General features: G+C 36.2%; 1 long non-coding RNA gene and 1 pseudogene across 1 annotated transcript; one reads left to right on the forward strand and one right to left on the reverse strand.

Moving 5' to 3' along the window:
* LOC125752300 (elongation factor 1-alpha 1-like) overlaps nt 1–23,693 on the forward strand; it is a 758,580-nt pseudogene that overhangs the window by 596,569 nt on the left and 138,318 nt on the right.
* On the reverse strand, nt 9,205–21,789 carry LOC118350464 (uncharacterized). The gene is made up of 3 exons (XR_004804316.2): nt 21,460–21,789; nt 13,220–13,288; nt 9,205–10,861 (listed from the first exon to the last, which is right to left on the reverse strand). It is a non-coding gene; the product is annotated as an uncharacterized LOC118350464 (long non-coding RNA).

Consider the following 23,693-nt stretch of genomic DNA (forward strand, 5'->3'; position numbering starts at 1 on the left):
ATCAGTTTTTGTAGTTTTGCTGGGGGTTTTGCCCCATTGGCCTTCTCACCTCTAATTGGATAGGGATTGTTCAGAGTAAAAGTTGTGGAAGTAATGCTGTTAGAGAATGAAAAATGTTGAAGACTAACAGGAGAAAGAATAATTGTCCCCCTCCCTCAATTAAAAACATGTGCTTCTTTGAGAGCCTTGTGGAATAAATGTCCCATAAAAACTGAGCTCCTACTTACTATGAGGTAGCAGCCCTGCGGAAGATGTCAGTCACACACAGACATGCTTTGGTAAATAGAACTAAGTAAGGGAGGCACCATGAGTCCGGAGCTCTGAACTTGACAAGAAACTACTATTACTGACATGTCCATTCCTTTCTTCTAGACACAAGCCTCAGTAGACATTCAGTGCCATCAGATCCCAGTGAGAGAAGGAACTTTGCATAGCATCCAGAGTCAGTCACAGCCTCCTTGGGGGTGAATGTTCGCATCTGGGAGGAAAAATAGGAGGGAAAGTGGATGGGTAGTTGATGTCATTTCTTTCTTTATATTGCCAACAAAACTGTCTTTTTAGTTTTTCTCAATGCCTGATATTAAGAGACTGTGTGATGTGAGTGTGTCAAATCCAATTAGAGCAGGTCCTCTTTGCCTCCTCTTGTCTAGTGGTCAATATCTAAATGATCATCCAAAGCTCCAAAAGCTTTTTTAAAAATACAGTCCTCAGTCACGCACTCATTTTACTGAACCAAATTCTCAGAGTAAGACCCATGGAGCTGTATTTTCTTTTTTTAATTTGCAAGGCTTGGAAGATGAAATGAAAATGAAAGAGCAATCCGCCATGAAATTATTTTCTATCTAAAGATCTACTCTGAATTTTAGTAATCTTCAGTTTTTCTCATTATTTATTAGATGTGGGTGTCTCAACTCACTGCTCTAAAAACAAGTTTTCCAAGAATCAGAGACCCTATTCCTACTGTTTAATTTCTGTGCCACATTGCACATTGGTAGGCACCCAGTAGACACTTCAAAAATGCAGAATAGAAAGCAATAAAATCAAACCGAATTGATATGCTGGATAGAGATGATTCTGCAGATGTATAATACAAGGAAAGAAATAGCATTCCTCCCTAGAGCACAAAACTATTTTTATGTTCAAGCTGCTCTTTTTTGGTAGAGACGTCATAAGTATCACCAACCTCAATCTGCCATGTTTGACAGGTAGACTCTTACATGATTAACTCAAGAAGACTCACTTTCCAGATACATTTTTTTTGAGTCCTCATAGGAAAGTTATGAGGAAGCATTTTTATTTGTCATGTTGTGAGTTGGCCAACAAGGTAAAATTGTGTACCATTGTTGCATCAAGATGAAAAATATTTGTTTTCTTTTTTTTCCCTAAATACATGTGCCCTTGATCCTCATTCTACAGATCACAAGTTTTTGCCTTTCACATATGTGGTTTTTGCTCTGAATCTCATACAGTTTAAATACTTTCAATAACTTTATATCAACACAGAAACTATTTAGAATTGGACCTCACTTTGGAGAGGGAAAGCATAGGAATTTTCTTTTTCAGTTGAGTACCAAGCAAGTAGCTATTAAAAGTGATGGGTATTAAACCTGTATAATAACAGTGAGACTTCCTAATAGAAAATCTTTTTTTTTTAATTTTTTTTTTTTAATGATAGTCACAGAGAGAGAGAGAGAGGCAGAGACATAGGCAGAGGGAGAAGCAGGCTCCATGCACCGGAAGCCCGATGTGGGATTCGATCCTGGGTCTCCAGGATCACGCCCTGGGCCAAAGGCAGGCGCCAAACCGCAGTGCCACCCAGGAATCCCTCTTTTTTTTCATCACAAATAAATGCTCAATGCTGAAAACCTTAGAAAACATCACAATAAAAAGGATGAAATTGAAATCATTTTTAGGTCCACTAGTTGCATATTGGCTCACAACTTTATTCCAATCCCCTGTGACATTTTTGGAGCATGGAGACCTGAAGACTAATATACTCATGGAGCTTGGTGTCCACATATGTCCTAGTTTCCATCAAGCAGATATACCCACACAGATTTGGAAGATGGAAAGAGGTTGTGTCTACACTTCTACTTTTTGCTGTCAGGCACAGTCCTGCTGGCATTAGTTTTTCTGCCACAGTGCTAACAGAGATAATAGTATCTGTTCCCTGGCTTAGTGGCTACACCATTTTGCTGGTGTGGATCTCAGCTGAGTTTATCTAGTCTGGAGCCAACGATCATGGCAGTAGTTTCCAGATCATGGCAGAGAAAGCAGCCAACTTGGCAAGTCTAGGAGTCATTTATGGAAGTTCAGTCAATCAAGAGCCCGCTTCTCTAGCTCTTACAATGATTTTTGTAAGCACATAATTCTCTTATTTTTCCTTTCTAGAATATATTGTACCTGCAACTGAGCCCAAACTGTTTTAATGGTAATCTCATAAACCAGAGGTAATCACTATTAATCTTTCATTGTCTTCCTTTATAGTTGTATCTATATGTATGTGCATACGTATAGCTTTTTTATGGAATGGTATAGAATATACTGGGTTTTTAGTCTAAATCTTCGCTTAGCTATAGATCATAAACATTTTCCCTAATCAATATACTCTTTTCTACAACATAATTTTATTTATTTATTTTTTTTTTATTTTTTTTTTTACAACATAATTTTAATAGCTAAAAATTAGTCCATTGTGTTGTTATGCCAAAATTTATTTAACCAATCTCATATTTTTGGATCACTATGTTCATGCTCAACTTTAGGTATTATAAAACACTGGCAAACATTATTAATATTCATAAAGATGACAACATCTTTGATCTTCAAAATTTTTCTAGGCATGATAGTGCTGAACCAAAGAGTATGAGTATCTTAAGTCTTTTGTCACTTCTGTTATCAATATTCCCTTTAGAAAGTAGCATGTTTTACTCACACTAGCAGAGTAGATACAAATTTCCTTAGCTGGAAAAGAGAAGCCCTAACAATTATGTGAACATATGACTTTAATTATTCAATGTAAACTATATCTTCCCTATATACATATACATGAAAAATTACTGGAAGGAAATACCCAAAAGAGTAATAATACTTCATCAAGCTTACAGATGATTTTTACGTCTTTTTTCTATTTCCTAAAGCTTCTGTAAGATTGCTTTTATCATTTAAAATGCATGCAATAATTATAATAAAGCAAGAAGTTTAGCCTTCTTTAAATGTGTGTCCAGTTAGTAGCTGTGGCAGATGGAAATATGCCATATAGTTGTATGAGAGGGTAAAATACCTGGAAATTATTAGCAACTTAAGAAAAAAACTTTATAATGGAAAATAAGCAGGTGGATATAAGTTGGTTTAAACTCACTAGTAATCTGTGTGCCAGTGTCATAGGGAAATAGTTTGAATCAGAGCTTATGGCAGTAAGTAGGTGGTCACAATACACTATACTCGTCTGGATCGGAAAATACTTTTCTCACTCAAAATGTAACCACTACCCTTAATTACATCATTAGACATTTGACCTTGGTACTGAAAGAAAACATTTATACCAAGACAAACTTTGCCTTCTTTTCTAGACCCCACTCTTCCGGGAAATAACTGGGAAATAACTTCTTCAGATAAGTAATATCAAACAAACTAGCATTTTCTTGGTAAAATTCATCCAGTAGAAAGCCTTTTCAATACAACTACTTTTGTTGTTCCTAAAAGACAAAGGTTACTAAAATTTACCTCTTCACCAGTAGGTTTGCAAAGCAACACACTCATCTAGAAAAAATTTAAGTTGCATCAATATATGGCCATGATAACTATAATTACAGTAAGAAATCATATTAAAGTGCAGGTGACTAGTTGATACTACCAGTCCATCTTGTCCAAACCTAGAGAAACAAGCAATGGAGCCTAGACATTGGCTCCAGAATATGGAATTATACCTAGGGTATAAAGCATAAGGTCATCTGGGAAAACAGAAATCTCTCTATCTGACATTAAATTGAATGTTACCAAAAGTCACTAAGGAATAATATTGTGTCTTTAATTCCAAAGATGTTCTTTTCTCACTACATGATAGCTTTTAAATATTATATCATGTTTTCTCTCTCATGGTGGACTTACCAGCATGTATGTTAAATTGTCTGGTAACTTAAAAGTTAATGCAATTCCCCAAATGTCATTCTTTTCCAATCATTACTATTTCTCTCAATTTTTAAGAAGAAAAAGAAAGCAAAAAGCAGAACCCATGAGTATTGTATTTCCTCTGCAAAATGTATTAAGTTGGGTAGATAAGCATTTTAGAATACATAGGATGCCATCCACATTGTGGAGAGCTTCATATTTCTAAATACATCCATATAAAATATTTCTTCACCATAAATCCTTCCCAGAAATAATATTTATTCCAATAGTAAAACTGTAGTTATCCAGGGAACACCTAGCTGACTCAGTCAGTAAAGCATGTGACTCTTGATATTGAAAAAAAACAAAACCCGCTTTAGTTATCCCAAATTATTTACTCGTATACCCAATATATACGTGGTGTATTGGATATGTCTTATGTACCCTTTTGGATTCTTCTCAGCTCACTTCTCATTTAGTCCATCCACAGGTGAAACAATCAGTCCACGTATCTTCAAACATTTTCATGCACGTGGCCCTTGACAGTGCCTTGACTCAGACCAGTCCCAGAAGCCGCTTGCCTTCTGCCCAGGCATTCTCCATTGATGCCACTGTGTGGGCTGAAACAGAAGCATGTTTTGCATCCATGCATGTGTTACTCAGAAGGTCAAGGCCAATTATTTGACCAACAGCAGGTCGAATAGGTCCTATCACAGGACAGTCCCAAGAGATATGTTATGTGGCTGAAGTGATTGAACAGCTAGTTGTCTGTAGAAATATCTACTTGACAATACATCCTCATTTTGCATCCCTCTTATTTCCTGTTTTACTCTGCCTATCATTCATCTTTGCTCCCTGGGCTCATGTTCCTCAATTAAGTGTTTGGAAACAAGTCTTTGTCTCAAGCTCTGCTTCCTGAGGAACCCAAACTGAGACATAACTCTACAGCATACGGTTATATGTAGGAATTGCAATAATTACATACTGTGCAGTTTCTACAGTGCTGGGGTGGGTAAAAAATCAACATCATTACCATCATTAGACTTGAACAAACAGAAGAGATTGAGTCAATGATTTTCATGAGTTGGTGTAAGACCCACATTCTAATTAATGAACTAGTTACAGTCATATGTATTTCAAGTTTGAAAGACTGATTAACTTTGCCTGCTTTTGTTTGCTTTAGAATTAAAATTTTAAGTACCTTTTAAAAAGGTGGATTTCTTAGCAGAATTGGAATACAGAGAACAAACCAATGGTTGCCAGAGGAGTGGAGGTAAGGAATCAGCAAAATGAGTAAAAGGGAGTGGAAGATACAGGCCTCCAGTTATGGAATGAATAAGGCATGGAAATAAAAGGCACAGCATAGGAAATATAGTCAATGATATTGTAATAGTATTATATGGTGACAGATGGTAACTATACTGGTAGTGAGCATAAAAAATAGAGAAGTTAAATCACTGTTGTACACCTGAAACTAACATAATACTGCATCAACTGTACTCAATTAAAAAAATCTATTTAAAAAAAGATGAATTTTTTCCCATCTTTCTCAAGGCAGAGAGGAATCAACCAACTCATAGGTTCGTATCCAGAAAAAAGCTACATATCCCTTGCTTAACATACACACATGTACACACATGCATGTACCCAAAGTGAAAACTACATATTCTCTAGGTGTAAGTACACACCAGAACAGACGAGACTAGAATTTAGAGGCAAACATTTTGAACAGGGCTTTTTAAATCCACATATCCCACACTATCTAATGACTGCAGTGCAAATTATGCCCTTGTGAATAAAAATGAAACACATGACAGATTATATTAATTCTATTAATCTTTACTGAACTAAGCTCCTCTCTCAAGCTGTGCTGGACACAGACAAGTCAAAACTAGAATAAATATTGTAATTATACATTAAAATAACTTACAATGTCTGTATAGTACTTGATAGTTTCATAAGTCCTTTCACCTAAGTTGTCTTATTTAATCCTCGAAATCTGTGAAATAATTGATTTTACCATCCCCACTTTACAAATAAATAAAGTTCTGAAAGGGTTAAGGCACAATATACTACCAGTTCTGAAAGTCAGGATCTTCATAACTATTTCTTGAGCCACCCTTGGAACTTTTTTTACCTCAGTTTTCTCTGGTTATCCATTATGATCCACTTCCATATACCGACTTCTCTCTTAACTACTCAATACTTCATTATTTCCATTATTTTATGAATGAATGAATGAATGAATGAATGAATGAATGAATGAATGAGATGTTTATATGTTGGGACGAGACAGTATTCATTCAACAGTTTTGAAAGAATTAAAAGGTGACATTACAGAAATATAAGAAATTTCTAATCAATTTTACAAATAGCCAGATATTTAAGGACATAACTTATTAAAAGACACATTTGAGAGATGCCTGGGTGGCTCAGCGTTTGAGCATCTGCTTTTGGCTCAGGGTGTGATCCCGACCCAGGGATCGAGTCCCACATTGGGCTCCCTGCGAGGAGCCTGCTTCTCCCTCTGTCTATGTCTCTGCCCCTCTCTCTGTGTCTCTCATAAATAAATAAATAAATAAATAAATAAATAAATAAATAAATAAATAAATAAGACACATTGGAATTATAGACTCCTACCTCCTTAGCTGGAAGTTTGATGGAATCTTTCAAAAAGACTCTATGACAGATTCTTTGTAAGTCTGGGAAGATTGGACACATGAAGCTTAACCTATAAGTCAAAATTAAGTCAGAAAAGATATATCATGGCAAAACTTTTTCCTTTTTGTAGCTTACTTAGATGGCAAACATACTGACTCTAATCTAAGCCATTTGGGAATAAATATCAATGACTTCTAGAGGGTTTTGTATTTTGCTTTTATTTGTTTGCTTTGACTGACTCCTCATCTTATTTCATGACCCTATTTTGGCAACATTCTTACATATTTCCAAACTCATTTCCTAATTTGTGCATCCACAACGAGATATTGATTTCCCTTTTTCTAACCATAACTAGTTAGCCTAAATTCTCTATACCAAATATCTCACAGAAATTATTTTACCATGGATAAAGAAATGCCCTGGTTCCAAAAATTAGAACATAACAATAGAGAAAGACAACTAATGGGGGAGGTGCCACAAAGATCAGCATTGTGATTAACTTTAATCAATAATTTTAAGAATAGGAGTACAGACTATAATTTGAAAATGACTCTTCTGTGTATTCAGTTATAAAAGGTTTCTTTTTAAGATTTATTATTTATTTTGGGAGACAGAGCACACATGCACATGAGCAGGGGAAGGGGGAGGGAGAGAATCTTCAAGCAGACTCCCTGCTGATCATGGAGCCCATCATGGGGCTTGATCCCATGACTAATGATATCATGACTTGAGCTAAAACCAAGAGCCAGATGCTTAACCAATTGAGCTACCCAAACACCCCAAGGGAAAAATTTAAGAAATTTCACAAGTTTCAGAAGTTGCTCAGAAAATTAAAATATGAGCTTCTTAGTAAGCAAGGTAAGTTCCTATTATGAGCTAAATTATATCCCCCCAAAATTTATATAGTAAAACCCTAGTCCCAGTACCTCAGAATGTTTGAAGATGGAGTCTTTAAAGCAGTAATTAACTTAAAATGAGGTCACTTAGGGTGACTGATGTCCTCATAAGAAGTGTTAGGACACAGACATGTACAAGAGGAAGACCATGTAAACACACAGGGAGCAGACAGCCATCTACAAGCCAAGGACTGGGGCCTCTCAGGACTCCAACCCTGGTGACACCTGAATCTCAGACTTCTAGCCTCCTGAACTGTGAGAAGATACACTTCTGAAGCAAGCCGCTCAGTCTGTGGCAGCCCCTACAAAGTATACAGGTCTAGAACTAGACGTAAATAGTATAAATAATGGTCTGGAGATACAGGGTTCAGAAAAACAAGAGAGAAACTGGCAGCCTGGTAATGAGTCTCAACCATCAGATTCTAGAGGTGGCCTGCCAAAATGCAGGGATCTTCATCTGAGAAGTGAATGAAACTTTCCAAATTGGAACATGACAATAATGCATTTAAGTGGGTTCCTGTTGCTCTTGGATACCTGGTCAAAGCATTCCCATTTGTGCTGATGTCATGCTAATAGCCGTCATATGATCAGTCTAATGTGGTTCTAACAGACAAAATGCCGTCAGTCATTGAGCAGCTTAAGGCAATGAGTTGAAAGCAGAGTAGAAAATGTTCTTATCCTTGGTATAAACTATGTATACTCACTCAAAAGTCATCTTTGAAAGCACATATTTAAGCAAAATGCACAGGAAGTGGTAACTCTTGCTTGGCCCACAAGGATAAAATATAAAGAAAATGAAGAAGAAAAAGGAAAGAAGGAGGAGTCAGGGCTAGGAAAGAGTTAACCTTACCAGCATTAACCCCCTTTCTAGAACCACCCTATGAGTAACTAAATTTAATATTATTGTCCCCAGTTTGCAAAGGGGGAAACCGTATCATGGAGAGATTAAGCAAATTGCCTAGAGTTGCACAATAAGTGGAAGAGCTAGAATAAATAATAGATCCATAAAGGGAAAAAAATCACAAAAAATACAGAATAAAAATAAAACCCTTTATTTCCCAGTACTACTCTCACATTTTGTTACTAACAGAATAGAAAAGAACCTAATCTTGCTTTACATTTCAAGATAGAGAGGGAAGGATATTGGCTGATTCATTTCTTATCTTCTTGTATTTCTCTGTGTTCATTTTTAAATAAGCAAATGTAACACACACTAGATTTAGAACATGCCAGGCCTATTCCAGCAAAACAACCCATTGTCTTCTTCTGCTTGTACCCTTGACCCCATTGCAAAATAAACACAATCTGATATAATAGGGGGAGAGAAAGGAATAGGAAAATTTGAATGAACTGTGTGGTTTAACCTTCATGAAAGCATGGCTTATGTTTTGAACAATGATTCTTTGTGGTTCCCTCAAATCTTATTTGTGTAGAGAACTCTTGCTTGCTACTATGTGCTGGGAAACTGCTACACAGTTGCATTGCAATAGTAAGTATGTAAACCAGTGAATAAACAACAATATTTTGTGAGGCTACTTTTATTAATGGAAAAGATCATGTCAGTACTATTACTTCAATACACGAATACTCAAAGTTGATGGATACAGAAATAAATTGTTAAGATCATAAAGTGTAATTATTTTAACATTATTTTTGGCAATAAAAAATAATCTGGTCGGTGCTCTCTGGCAATAAAGTGCATTAGTGATAAGTACACGCTTCCAAGTTTAACTCCTTTTCTTATCTCCTCCACCCTGCCAAAAAAAAAAAGTGAAATTTTTTTTTTATGTTGAAATTAATCTAGCCTAAAGGAGAGATACCTTCTGTGAATGCTAAGTAGGGAGACTGTGGGAAAAGGAAGGGAAAGACCCTCAGGGTCTCAGAAACTGCATAAAGATAAAGAATAATTCTAAAGCTCAGGGATTTGGGCCCCTTCTTTGTGAATAAGCCTCTTTAGACTTTGTTACATATTATTTATTGAGCTCCCAAGTGTGTTTGCTGCAGGTGGATTCTTTTAAAAGAGAAGCAGAAAAATCTAAAGTTAAAAAAAAAAAAACAGATTTAGAATAGTTGAAAAAAGGGCAAAAAAGATTCTGTAGATTTGGTTTAACTGTTACCTCCTTAAGATACATGATTTACTGACAAATTTGCCACTCGATGTCACTTATGCTTTTTTATTAAGTAGGGAACATATTACAGACAAATTTAAATTGTTTTATTGAAAACAGAATTGAATGAGTTCAAATCATATCTTTTCATTTTCTTAATTCCCTTTCAGGTATTTGAATCCTAACAATGTGAGTTGGAGAATATGCACTACTTTTACTTTTACTTTGGATTAGAAGTAATCCGAAATAAATTGATAGCTTCAGTTAAATAGACAAATAGATTCACTAAATACTGTCAGACATATTTGTCTTGCATGATTTATTTTCAACATGGCGGTGCTCTTAGTGGTCAATCTTCTTTGAGTTCTAGAAACCATATTTTCAAGTTATCTTAGTTGGTGTAGGTTTAAAGATACATATGGGAAGAAAGGAGCAAGAAGTTGCATCTTATCAACTGCTCAGCCAGGCCACTAAACTGTGATTCATTCAGGACCTACAATATCTGTGGAGGACCAACAGCAGCTTTTAACAACCAACAGGAATACCTACAGAAGTCTGTCCAGTAGCAAATTTTTGTTGCTTCCTGTGACAAGGACTCTATCTCAGCTTGTGATTGAGTTGATCATTAAGATCAACCACTATTTCTGCCTATCCTTGGTCTCTCCTCTAAACCTCTCTTGCCTCAAGGTAACTGTCTTAAGGCTTTTATTATCCTATGACTTCTGAAGCCTCAAGTGGGTCTCTAGCTTTCTGCCCCCTTAAGTTTTTCTCCAAAGAGAGCTAGTCACCACCCAATATTGACCACCATTATTGGGCACAGTTTAGTAACAGGTCATTCCATGGGCTAATAGCCAGGACTTACACTCTCCATATTGCTGCAAAGGTTAATCCGTTCAATTAAGTCAACTGACCCATAATATCAGGAGTCAAGTGACACAAAAGCATGGTTGTCTGATGAGCTAGCTGGTTTTTTCTTTTGTTTTGTTTCACAGAATGAGGCTATGAACATAGCAACCTCTCAGAAGAGGATCTTAGGTATTGTAGGCACCCAGGGCAGCATGGTCTCTTCTCCAGCATATATGCCTTCTTTAAAAAAAAAAAAAAAAAAAAAAAATCAATGGTATTCACTTTTTAAAACTTATGTAAACAACAACGCTGTTTTCATTCTCTAACACAAAAGTGGTGGTTACTTAATTATTTTCAGGATTTTCTTGCTCTCAATGTAGACGTTTTCTGATAATATATTTCTACATAATTTTTATATAGATTTCATATTCCAAAATTTGCCCTTATCTTGTTTACTTCTTAATGCCCAGCATCTTGTAGAGTGCCTGGCATATAGAAGGTGTTAAATAAAAGTTTAATCAAATAAAATCCATGAAACAAATCAATAATGTCAAAAATATTTGGGTTGATTTTACTAAGGAGGGTCTCAGCTTCAAGCCTGAACAGTGAGAAAAGCTGTTTGGCAAGAGCAGGAGTCCTGGGCATCAAGTCTATTGGGCAAGTGCACTGTTAATGGAGAGACAAGAGCGTTTCCTCATAAGCAGCTAACTTCTTCAGGGTTTTAGGAATGAGAGAGGGGCAGAAAGAGTAGGAGTATAGCAGAGTCTCTACCAAAAAAGTGGAAAAGTAGACATCCAGGACCTTTAATGAGCAAGCTATCTTGCTAAACAGTAGTGGACATCCTCCTATCTTAATATAAGATGAAATACAGTCAACTGTTCCACATGAACATATTCATGACTTGTTCTTACAAATACCATTTCTGCAAACATTATAATGAAAATACATATGTATTTCTAGTAACCTTTCTAGAGAATGACATTGTGTCCTGGGGAATTTCATATGGAGATTCCATTACACTGGCATTATTGGTCATCCAATCCTGAAAAATTAATACTATGTGAAATAAAATATTCAATATTAAATATTTGATGAAGCCATAATTAAAGTGCACAGTGAATATGTGAATATGTAAACATAACTGGATGTTTGTATCCACCTGGTCACAGGTAAATTCAATAAATTATTCTATAATTATTCTATAATAATGTCCTGATTATGCACAGGCATACATTCAGAGTTGTTTGCATTCTCTGGCTATAGGACTTATAAGATTTTATAGGATTTTTACACAGAATCATTCTATTAGCTCTATTAGGATTAGTTTTTTAGAATGTATACATATATTCATTCTATGTGTGTATATGTGTCTATACAGGTCCTATTCCTTCTGTTTCTTTAGAGAATGCTGACTAATATAGGTAATAAAAATGGATATTACCCTTAAAGTTTGCCATTGGGGCTGACAGCCATGACATACTTGGGAAGGTGGGATTGAGGTCAGGTGGATATTATACTAAGGATGCAATACAGATTATTTTTGAGACAGAAAAGAGTAAGGAGACATACACTATACATCAAATCTGTGAGATGACATAGAAGAAGAATTTAGGAGGGAGCTTATGGTACTAAATGCCTAAATTAAAAAATAATGAAAGTCTTAACACAATGACCACAGCTTTTCACCTTAAGAATTTAGGAAAATAAAGATCAATTGAAATCCAAAGTAAATATAAAAGGGAAATAATAAAATCCAAGCATCAATTGATGAATAGAAAACAAAAACAATAGGACAATAGGAAACATTTATGACATAAAAAGCTGATCGGGAAGATCAGTAAAGTCAATTAAACCCTCTCCAGACTGATTGGATAAAAAGCTAGAAGGCACAAATCAGCGATATCTGAAATGAGGGAGCTGACAACAGAAGAGGGAGAAACTTAGCACATATACTGTATGCTGTTTCTATTTCCCTTGCTGCTGTGACTTGTCACTTAGAAACTTCTGCTTAGCCTTGCACATAGGCAGGTTACAGCTAAGACTTGCAGAAACTGCTTTTTACCCAAAATCTGCCTTACCCAAGGAGATAAGGAAATATGTAGAAAAATGACTATGTTTAAGATACATTAATATATACTAATAAATTAATAATGGGGGCACCTGGGTGGCTCAGTGGTTGAGCATCTGCCTTTGGCTCAGGTGGGGATCCTGGGGTCCTGGGATCAAGTCCCGCATCGGGGTCTCTGCATGGAGTCTGCTTCTCCCTCTGCCTGTGTCTCTGCCTCTCTCTGTGTCTCTCATGGATAAATAAATAAAATATTAAAAAAAAATTAAAGGAATGATATGACCAGACTCCTGTGCACAAAGATCAACTGACTAAAGACAAAGAACTTACATGACCCTCAAATGTAGACCTCATATGTCTACAGATATCTGTCACCTTTTGACCCAAACCCCTCTTTATGGCCCCCTTTTGCTACCACAAAAGAAGCTTGTATTTCATGTTGGGGGAGGGGTAGTTCTTTAGGAAAATAGTCTGCCACCTCCTTGGTTTGCTGACTTTCCAAATAAAGTCATTTTTTGCACCCCACATCTTACCTCTCAACTCATTGGCCTGTTGTGCAGTGAGCAGAGCAGCCTGGACTCATTTGCAACATCATATGGATTCTGCAGATAGTAAATAGGGGAATATTATTGTGGTGGACAAACTTCAAGATGTGCCCCATGATCTTCACATCCTGCTGTTCATGACTTTATATAATCCTGTCCCCTTGAGTGTGAACAGGCTGTGTGATTTACTTTTAACCAATGGAATGTAGTGGAGGCAATGGATGTACATGATTTCATGGATATGATTATATAAGAGTATCCTGACTATATTGCTGGAGTGTCTCTTCCTTCATTACTGGCTTTAAAAAAAAAAAAAAAGCTGCCATAAATCCTACAACCACAAGGAAGTGAATTCTGCCCACAATCTGATAAAGCTTGGATGCAAATCCTCCCCTGACCAAGCTTCTGATGAGAACTCAGCCCCAGTCTATATCCTGACTAGAGCCTTGAAAGACCCTAAGCAGAGGACCCTACAAAAGACCCAGACTTCTGATCCTCAGAAACTGTGATACAATCAATGTGTCTTTTAAGTCACAGAGTTTGTGATCATTTGCTACATAGCAACAGATAATTAATATAACAATGAATGAGTCTATACTCATGAATTTGATGACTTAGATAAAACTGTCATTTTTTTTTGAAAAATACAACTTACCCAATCTCACCCAAGAAGAAATAGGTAAAATATGGAATCTGCAAAGAAGATTCTAGAACTAATATGTAAGCTTAGCAAGATTTCAGGCTATATGACCAATATACAAAGAATCTATTGAATTTCCATATACTTGCAATAAGTAATCAGGAACTGGAACTTTTTAAAGTATCTTTTATAATATGAAAAGTATTGAATACTTAGGTTGGGTATATCTGACAAAATAATACTAAATGTCTCTGTAGACTGATAAAATCTTTCCTTAGATAACATTAATGGCCATCAAATGTTACCTGCTCAGTCTCTCAGGCTTTTTAAAATTGTTTTACATGTGTCTAATATTCACGATCACATATCATTTTATATAACTGTCAGAAACAACCAATTTATCTTTTGCTAAGTTTGAACTATTTCCAATTATTATGGTAGTTCTTAACCACTGGGCTTTAGTACAGATGACCTTATTTTAAATTCTGGCATGACCATTAATAGTTGGATAACCTAAGACAAAAATTCTAATACCTTGTACCTTAATTTCCTGATTTATAAAATTGGGATAATAATACTTAATGGCTCTGGAAAACAGAGTATTTTGTGTCAGCTCTGCCACTTTCTTACTATATAATTTGGGGCATGTTAAGTAATATTTCTGGTCTTAGTATTACCTCATCTGTAAAACAGGATAATAATAATACCTACCTCATAATGCGGTTAAGATTAAATGACATAATTGTGCACCTGAAACTAAAATAACACCATGTGTCAACTATGCCTCAATAACAAATTTTCTTTAAAAAGATTAAGTGACATAAAATATATAAAATGATTTTATATTAGTACTGAGCATGCAATAAATATTAGCCTTTGTAACATTGGGACAGGCTGATATATGCCTAACACATACAATGTTTCATAATGTTGGAGGCTATAACTATTTGTAACTATTATCTATAATTAGGCCATTCCAAAACTCAGTACATAATACATATTTGTCAAAATGTTTTTATTTTTTCTAGACAGTCATTTAATCACTTTATAATATAAAATCGAGTAGCCTTGATTGAATCAATATGTGAATATTTAATATGATCTTGAAATATGAGGCACCTGAGACCATTAATTTTTTAAACTTTCTTCAGCAGTAGACCTTTTTTTTTTTTTTTTCAAATAAAATTCCTCTTGGAAGACTAGATAGATAGATAGATAGATACATAGATAGATAGATAGATAGATAATTTCAAATATATAAAGCAAATAAAAGGGAAGTTTCTCATTCTAATCATAAGCTCCTAAGGCTGCATTTAGTGGGCACCTGTCACGTGCCAGGTACACTTCTAAAATTGTAGCAACCCTATGGTGGCTCCGGAAGTCTCCTTTAAACAAAAAAGTGCAACAAACAGCTTAAAACCCACTCCTTTGAAACTGTAAGCTACTCAAGGACAAGAACCTTATGACGCATATCTTACCAAATATCTAGTATAGTATTGGCCACTTAGTGAGCATTGAGTAAATATTGTTAGGACTGAGTGGCACAAAAGGATCTAAGGCAATCTTAGAGTAACCCCATGTGCTAACAAGTAGCTGTTGCCTCGTGCTATCCAGAGTGTTTCTCGGGATGCACAACTATAATATATCTCTGAATGGCCTCAAGACTCCAGGGAGGACTTCCTGAAATCTATCAAAAAATCTGACCAACTCTCCAAGGAATAATATCCACTGCCCCAAGGATCTCCGAAACTTTCTTGATTTAAATCTGATTGAGAATTTCCCCAAGCACCAGGAATTATGGCATGAGCTGACACTGACACTGGCACTCTCCCCATTGTTTTCAGTTTCAAGTTAGATATCAAGTAAGGAAATAGTAAGTAAAAAGAACGTAGGCAAGGGCATCAAAGATGAGATGTATCAGGACATAGTTTGTTTTGTGTGTTATCTCCTTTCTAAATGCTATAACTCCTCTATTGTTGAATTTCTAGATTTGTTGAGGACAGGGCCCTTGATCTAAAGTTCTATTGCATTGTTTATGCTATTAATGGTTCTAAGAATAATAAAATGATCTTTTATTGAGGCTTTATAAGATGCTCAGTACTGTTAAAATACTTATCAGGCATAATTAAATGTTCTAGTACTCAATGAATATTTGGAATTTAAAAACTCCAAAAGAAAATATTTTATGTAGAAACACAGGTAAGATAAACAAACAAAACACATAAGAATATATGGAGTTTTTATTATAACCTAATAGTAAAGGCCAAGAGAAAACCTAAAAATAGTGATTTTTCAGGATTGTTTTTAGAGACAATAAATGAGGGTAAACTAGGGGCAAGAGGTATTGATTAGAAGATTATTTTCTGGTTTAAGTATATGGAGTGAGAGTAGAAAATATTAGAGAGCACTGTAATCCCTAAAACTCATTACAAAAACTCTAAAATAGACAGTTTCTGAATTAAAGTATCAATGTTGAACACCCTGATTAATAAAATATAAAGCAACACCATACATCACAGAGGTTACTCATTAGCATGGAGATCTGTAAATTAGTAATAATGTTCAATTCTTTGGCATCTAATCCTACAAGACATCCTTGGTCTTTACAAACTGAACTCTCAATACAACTTCTGCATCTCACCAAGGGCAGATGATAATAAGAATAGTTATATACTTTTCCTAAATCTATAAAACCTTTCTTCTAAGAAATGGATAGATGATATTATAAAATGAGTTCAAAATAAGATTAGTTGGCATTTATTACATAAATCATTGTTTATCCTAACATCTAATTCTTGCTCTCTTCTTACTTAACCAGATTTATCTGTGACAAATGACATTGCTTTATGAATAGCATGAGCCCTGTTTTAACTAAGTGGATCACTGGACTAGAAATAGAGATTCCTGTGCTGTATTTCTAGCTCTGAGTAGTTCTGTGACCTTAGGCAACCTTCTTAGCAAGAATCTCAAATCATCGTAATCAAAACTAAAATGTCATTTTCTATCTACAGGATATATTGCATAAGAGCTGTTATATGATTATCTTCCTTTATCTAAATAATATGAGTTACTCCAAATAAAAGTAAAGTAGCATAAAATTATGTTTATATTAGTGTCATATTTAATAACTTGTAATGATTTAACTTTAATAGAATAAGATCATAAGCTCAAAAAGAATAGTTTTGATTATTATTTAAAGATAGTAATTCTTATAAAAATATATAGTAACTTTCATGTGTGTACATGTAATTCATTTATATCCAACTAAATGATCACAATTATCTTAAATATTACAAGTAAGAGGATTTGCTAGTCTTGTGGCTGTTATTAGTCTTGGTGACTGTAATAAGTATAAGAAGGGGGCAATTAAGAAGAGTGGGCATTGGAATCACAAACCCTTCACTGCCTCTATAGTAACCGTGGTCAAGGTACAACTCTAGCCTTTAGGAAATGCAGAAAATAATACTATCTCATTTTGTTTTGTTCTCTTTTAGGAAGGTTAAGTTTGTTAATAGATATAAACTGGCACAGGACCTGATGCACATGAAGTGCTCAAAAAATGTCAAGTTTTATATTCTTTCAAGAAATTTTGTGAGACCTTTGATACTTTTGTTGTTATACATATAATATATAACACATAAATATCTCTCCATTTCTTGAGATAGCTAGAGGGCTCCTACACCTAGAAGTCAAAAGAGTTTTCTGGTATTTTATGCCTTTACTTCATGAAGTTCTAAATTGTCAATAGATTTTACTTCCTACCCTAGATGTTGGGTAAACAGTGTTGTATGAACTCTCTTTAGTTTCACCTAGGCATTTTTTATCCTTTCATCCACTTTCATCAAATACATGAAGAATGTATATGTTAGGGTGAGAGGTGAGGCCATTTATTTGCTCTAAAAAAATGAGATTAAAAATTCAAGATGAAACAAATTATCCTCATTTCCTGTTTTGTTGGCAATAAGGAAAGAAGAAAGTTTTTATGCCAAGGTCATTTTATTCGTATCTCACATTTCATCTCTTCTTCCATTTCCAAAGATGATGCAATTAAAGAAAGAAAGAAGAAGGGGGGAAAAAATGGAGCAGGATTTAGTTAGGGTTGTCTTCCATGCTTCATCTTTGAAAAAAATTACCGCAAGGCAGCAGGATTCATTACCACTGTCTCAGATGCTCCTAAGATAGAGAACTTCTACACTGGAATACATGTTTATATTAAAGGAATTTAGCATTCCCTAGAGTACAGATGAACAATCAATAGCCCAAGGAAACCTATGAAATGACATTGAGGGCCAAACTGAGAAGTAATGAATATATATTTTTGATATACTGTATCCTGTCCTCTCTCAAGTCACTCACTCCTGCTTTATACCTCTCCTTACTCCCTCCAGGCTGCCACTAACAAATGAAATTGAAAATTCTTTTAATAGCTGAATATGGCTTAAAGTGAACTGAGTCTCCTTATAGAGTAGTTTCAGTATTTTGTACCCATCATTTCTGAGATGAGTATATACTTTAAAGGAAAGTTGAACTTATATTAAAAAAATGAAAAGCCTAGTCTTTGTGAAAAGCTTCTATCAAACAACACTAAAATAATTCTCAAGTACATCTAGTGCCAGTTATTAAGTTACTGTCTCTTGGCTCCAAACCACCCTCTGTTCTCTGCTTTGTGACACTGGATCTAGGACTCTGGAGACCCCACATCTTCTTTTTCAGCTGATTCTTAGAGGGAGTAGAAGGAGACTACAAGGCAAGAGGAAGAAGAAAGAAGGTGCTTCTTCCTGTCTGTTTTCCATTCCTGTGAGCATCACCCCATTAAAGCTTCTTCATCTTGGGAGCAAGAGTTTCTTCCCATGGATGCAGCTGATGGTTTGCAGGTTTTCCGAGAGTCTCAGAACCAGCCTCAGCACATCCTTCCACCACAAAGCATCACACCAGCTAGCTGAGCAACTCAAGTCTGAGTTGCAGCGTTGCAGGAACTGTCCTCTGAGTTTCTGAGTTTTTGTAATTCTAATGTCTTCACTGTTCTCTCAATCCTATGAACAGCTGCTTTCTCTAGCTGTTACTTCCTTGATGACTAGAATTCACTTTTTAAAAAATATCTATTTCTTTATTTTAGAGAGATACAGACAGTGGGGAAGGGGGTAGAGGGAGCAGAGGAAGAAGGAAAGAGAGACTCACAAGCAGGCTCCCTGCTGAGTGTGGAGCTCAATGAGGGGCTCGATCCCACAACCCTGAGCTCATGAACCAGAGCCAAAATCGAGAGTCCAATGCTTAACTGACTGAGCCTCCCAGGTTCCCCTAAAGTTCACTTTTTACTCTTTTAGTTACCTGGTCAACAAATTGATATTTAGTTAACAATTCTTCAAATTTTCTCTGTTTAGGTATCAGGTGTGATTTCTGTCCCCTGTCTGGACCTTGACTAAGATACAATTTAACATATATAAAGTGGTAATATATAAACTAAGTACACTGAGATAGTTTTGAAATAAAACTGTATGGGGGCACCTGGGTGGCTCAGTCCATAAACAACCGCCTCTTGATTTCAGATCATGATTTCATGATCTGTGTCATGAGATGGAGCCTACCTTAGGCTCTGTACTCAGCAAGGAGTAGGCTTGAGACTTCTCAAGTCTCATTCCTTAAGAATCAGGAATGATGATTCTCTCTCCCTCTCTCTCTTTCTCTCTGCCCCTCCCCCCACTTGCATTCTCTCTCTCAATAAATAAATAAGTAAATAAATAAACTTTAAAATAAAATTTTATGTAAAATGAAACATGAAAAAAGGTAAAATAAGTGTGTAATTGTTAGAGATTGTAGGATGGAGTGAGGAGAAAAAATAGTAAAGAAAAGGAAGGGAGGGCTAATATTTCTTCTGACAAAGTAGGAAGATAAGAAATACTGTCCATGGTAGCATAAGTATTAGTATAATTTGAAGTTGTATAGGTGACCAGTAGAAGAACTAGGGCCAGTGACATATGACAACAGAATGAAGAGAAGATGGAAGATAAAGTGTAAGCAAATTAAATTATATTATAACAGAGCAGAATGATGTTTAGAAATGATCAATAAAAAGTCATAGAATAAGCACATTATTTACCTACATAAAGATGAACCCCCCAAAATTAGATACAAGTGATTAAGATGTTTATCTCTGAGGGACAATACTGGAGATGTGCTGGAGCGGGACAAAGCATAGTTGTCCTTCTCATAAGTGTTCCCATTCTATTTTTAATATTTTATTAACCTGTTCAAATTTGCATTTTAAAAATGCAGGGAAAAGGACTTTCACTTCTGTAATAATGGAGTATCCTACTTTTCCCTATTTCTCCCACTAATTACAATTAAAAACAAATGTGTTTAAGACAAACATAAGAAAACTGGAGAAGGTAGGGAGAGGGTAGACTGGGTAGGAACCTCAGGACCCAAGGAACAACACCCTGATGAGATTCCTGGGTCTTTTTAATGCCTCATATATTCCAGACATAGAAGTGAAGAAGCCAGCTACTAGGAAACATCAATAAGCACAGATGAAAAAAAAAACCTCAACAAAAGTCCACTCTTTCTAGCCAAAGAATCAGGAGAGGAGAGGGTCAACCTTGCAAGACAGAAAACTTATAGACAATAGCTGCTCTTCTCCAGCCAAACACAACAGAAACGGCTGTAGCCTACCCCCAGCCAGCCGCAGCAGTGACAGTGAAGAACATGTGGGGAATCAGAACTTTCACTGCCCACCCCACCCCACCCCCCAGCAGTAATGGAGCATCATTCCTCTTACTCACTGAGGTGGTTACCAGAAGAGTCAGGACTTTCTCCACCAAGCAGAGATAATGAGGACACCCTCTACCCACCCCACCTCCTACCCTATGGTGTCAGCTGAAACTACATAGAGAGCATGAGAAAGGAACTGAGGATTCTGGCTCCCAGCCAAAATCTTATTGTGATTTTTCAGACCTGATTGTAGGAAATTAAAAATGCTTTACTGAACAGGCCTCAGCAGGGAAAGCTGCCCTCCCTACACCAGACTTGGTGCCCAGTCAATGCACTGCAGACTCTAAAGGGAGTCAGGGACTCAGGCCCACCTGGCTGGTCTTGTTCTTATGCTTAGCTGCATCCTTAGCCCAGGGCCCTTCCATTGGAAGTTTCCATATTTTGGTAGTTTCCATACTTGGGAAACCTGAAGATATTTTCTCTACTCTGACTGAGGACTTAATATTTTTCTACTCCTAGTTCTTTCCCCCATTCCTTTCCTCCTGACTTTTGGATCCTTAAAACAGTAGTAGCCTTTTCTTCAAGGCTCACTCAGCAGTGATATTATACCCAGGCCCCCATATCTGTGTTGATCAACCTGACCCTCAATTGGCTCCCTACTCCATGGGGTAAAACAGAAAAGGGGGGAGCCAACTTTCTTCCCAGTTTAGATTTTTGCTTATACTATCACAGTAAATGATTAAAGGTTTGTTACTTGGCTTGTTATTTTAATGGGCTACTCTGACACCTAGCAGCTCACCTCCCGTGGATTAGCAAGTACCCCTTCCATGGGTGAGATATCACTGATGGCCTTGTAGGGAGTCAGAACTTCCACACTCACCTGGCAGTAGCAAAGTAGTGTCCTCTTCCCCTGATGGACTGGAATTAGAGAAAGCCAGCCAGAACAAGTTTAGATAAAATATAGAGTCTTGGGATACCTGGGTGGCTCAGTGGTTGAGTGTCTGCCTTTGGCTCAGGTTGTGATCCTGGGGTCCTGGAATCAAGTCCCACATTAGGCTCCCTGCAAGGAGCCTGCTTCTCCCTCTGCCTATGTTTCTGCCTCTCTATCTCTGGTGAATAAACAAATAAAATCTTTAAAAAAAAAAACTAGAGTCTTATAGCCAAACGTCCAAGTTTCCATCAAAAATCATTCATCATACCAAAAACCAGGAAGATCTCAAACTGAAAGAAAAAAAATATATCAGAGACAATAGAATTACCTGACAAAGCAGTCATCATAAAAATTTTTAATTTACCAATTACATTCCCACCAACAGTGCGTGAGAGTTTCTTTTATATTACATCTTCATGAACACTTATTTTTTTTCTTTTTGATATCAGCCATCCCAAAGGGTGTGAGGTGATATCTCATTGTGGTTTGGGTTTGCATTTCCCTGGTGATCAATGATGTAAAGCAGTCATCACAAAAATTTTTCAACAAGCAATTATGAACACACTTGACACAATTTTAAAAAGAGAAAATCTCAGCAAAGAAATGCAAGATATAAAGAAAAATCAAATGAAAAGTTTAAATTTAAAAATATAATAATAAATAAAAAGCTCAGTGGGTAGATTCAACGGCAGAGTGGAGGAAATAGAATCAGTGAACTAGATCATAAAACAATAGAAATTATTCATCCTGAACATCAGAGAGAAAATAGGCTGAATCAAAAGTTTACAGATCCGTTGTGAGATAATCACAAAAGTTCCAACATTCTTGTTATCAGAGTCCCAGAAAGCAAGAGGAGAAACATGATGGGACTGACCAAAGTACTTGAGGAAATAATACCTGAAAAGTTCCCAAATTTGACAAAAGACTTAAACCAACAGATTCAAGAAGCTGAGTGAATTCCACATAGTATAAACCAAAGAAATACATAGCAAGCACACATCATAGTCAAACTTCTGAAAATTAAAGACAAAGAAAAACTCTTTTTTTTTAAGATTTTCTTTATTTATTCATGAGAGACACAGAGAGAGAGAGGCAGAGACACAAGCAGAGAGAGAAGCAGGCCTCTTGCAGGGAGCCTGATGCAGGACCCCATGAGCCAAAGGCAGTTGCTCAACCACTGAGCCACCCAGGAGCCCCTGACAAAGAAAAACTTTTAAAAACAGCAAGAGGTGTCTCACATGTACTACTCTGATGCATGATACTGAAACTGAGGGAGGCTATGTCTATATGTATGGGGTATATAGGAATAAGGCGTATATGGGATCTCTGTACTTTTCTTTTTAAAGATTTATTTATTTATTTTAGAGAGAGAGATAGAGAAAGAGAGAGCACAAGCAGGGGCAAGGGCAGAGGAAAAGAAGCAGACTCCCCCACTGAGCTTGGAGCCTGATATAGTGCTTGATCTTACCACCCTGAGATCATGACCTGAGCCAAAATCAAGAATCAGACATTTGACCCAACAAGCCACCCAGGTATTCCAAGATCTCTATACTTTAGGCTCAGTTTTGCTGTGAACCAAAACTGCCCTTAAAAATAAAATATATTTTAAAAATGAGAGAAAAATGCCACCTTATATATAAGGATAAACAATTTGAATGAGAATGGATTCCTCATTGGAAAAAAAAACCATAAAGTCAGAAAGTAGTAGAATAACATTTTTCACTTGCTGAAAAAAAAGTACTATGGATCCAGAATTCTATATACAGTGAAAATACACTCTAAAAATAAAAGGAAAGCAAGATGTTTTCAGATGAAGAATGCCAGAATTTGTTGCCAGCAGACCTACCCTAAAGGATGGCTAACAGAAATTCTCTAAAAGAAAGAAGACAATTAAAATGTATTCTTGTAATATCAGGAAAAAAGAAAACATAAGTCAATACAACAGATTTTCCTTCTTTTGGGTTTTCTGAATTGTTTGAGGGTTGAAGCAAAAATTATAACATTGTCTAATGTGTTTCTAAACAGGAAGATTACAGGCATCTATGTGGCTCAGCTGATTAAGCAGCTGCCTTCAGCTCAGGTCATGATCTCAGGGTCTTGGGATCTAGCCCCATGTCCAGTATCCTGCTCAGTGGGGGGTCTGCTTCTCCCTCTTTCTCTGTCTTTTCCCCACTCCTCCGCTT

Source organism: Canis lupus, chromosome 12 (assembly GCF_003254725.2).
Source record: "Canis lupus dingo isolate Sandy chromosome 12, ASM325472v2, whole genome shotgun sequence".
Classification (NCBI taxonomy): Eukaryota; Metazoa; Chordata; class Mammalia; order Carnivora; family Canidae; genus Canis; species Canis lupus.